At 40.9% G+C, this 1,274-nt stretch overlaps 1 protein-coding gene and 1 long non-coding RNA gene across 2 annotated transcripts in view; both read right to left on the reverse strand.

Annotated features, from left to right (window-relative positions):
• LOC107574445 (uncharacterized) overlaps positions 1–878 on the reverse strand; it is a 3,405-nt gene extending 2,527 nt beyond the window's left edge. Inside the window, exon 1 of the long non-coding RNA XR_001607674.1 lies at positions 745–878. This is a non-coding gene — a long non-coding RNA (uncharacterized lncRNA). The remainder of the gene's footprint in view (positions 1–744) is intronic.
• Positions 1–1,274, reverse strand: part of LOC107574443 (advillin-like) — a 37,710-nt gene that overhangs the window by 20,192 nt on the left and 16,244 nt on the right. The window lies entirely within an intron of this gene.

A 1,274-nucleotide genomic window follows, 5' to 3' on the forward strand; every position in this document is an offset into this window, starting at 1 on the left:
TGACATTCATATTAAACTTTCAAATAGTTAAATTAAATTTGGTTTTATTAAGTATTTATGCATTTATTTTATTATTTAATAATTTATTCATTATTCTTTTTTTTTTTAATTGTATTTATCATTTTTAATAAAATTCACTTACATTGTTCAATGCAACAACAAAAAAAATCTAAACGAGTATTAAAACAAAAAATATAAATTAGAAGTGAAGATGCTTCAATGGCATGTTTTTCCCTGTTTCTGCTTTCTCTTGTGATACGGCACGAGGGTCAGAGTTCATCACGGGCCATAAAAAGGACCATTATATATGTATATTTAAAATAATCCCCCTGCCCACCTCATCAAAATGCTGATTTATGATTTATGGGAACAGTAGATGACAGGTGAACTCTTGTTTCATCTAAACTTCTTGATTGGATTGTAAGAGGCTTGTGTTCGGGACAGCAGATGTGAAACAGACACTCAATCACTAACCTCAGCTGGTTTCTGCATTATTTCTGCATTACTAAAACAAACAGAACACTGTTGTGCAGCTGCTGCCACTGGATCAACTCTTCAGAGAGAGGAACTGACCGACATCAGTGCTTTTCTGCCTTTAAAGCAGTGCATTAAAGGAGTGAAGGGATGACAAGATATTTGATTTAGGATATTTGATGCAGGATTTGTTACAATCAGCGATCGACACAAGACTGTAGCACAGTTTAATATTTCAGCAAACCGAGAAGACTCTGGAGACGCACTCACGTCTCTGATAATGTGCCGCAGAGACTGGTCCTCGCTCATCCCTCGGGACAGCGTCAGCGAGCCCGCTTTCTCAAGCTTGCCCGAATGCATCTTCCCATATGTAAGGGCTCTTGAAAAGCTCCAGAGAGAACGTCAGAGCACTGCTCTGAGAGCAGCCCGTGTCTCGTGAGTGTTTCTCTACCGGAGCGCACCGAGTCGTTCAGGGCCGTTCTGCTGCGCGGTGGGCGGGGCGTGGAGGCTCTCGAGTGGGCGGGGCTTTCACTCAGTGTGTTTATCTACTGACGTCAGTATTCCATACCAGAGGAATCCGTGCATTGACATGCAGCAATATCTGTTGAATAATCTGTCATTTCATCTGAATATCAACATTTGTGAGATTTAGTTAGTCAAAGCATTTTTGTGATTGACTGATCAAATGTTGTGTCTGAAAGAATGCTCTATTGGTTTGTGTGTGTGTCTATTTTGTTAAAGCGTTCACTGCACACGGTTGCGGTTCAGCAGTGTGTTCAGGAGCGGTGCGTCTGCAGCAG

Source organism: Sinocyclocheilus grahami, unplaced genomic scaffold (genome assembly GCF_001515645.1).
Source record: "Sinocyclocheilus grahami isolate Dianchi unplaced genomic scaffold, SAMN03320097.WGS_v1.1 scaffold2231.1, whole genome shotgun sequence".
NCBI lineage: Eukaryota > Metazoa > Chordata > Actinopteri > Cypriniformes > Cyprinidae > Sinocyclocheilus > Sinocyclocheilus grahami.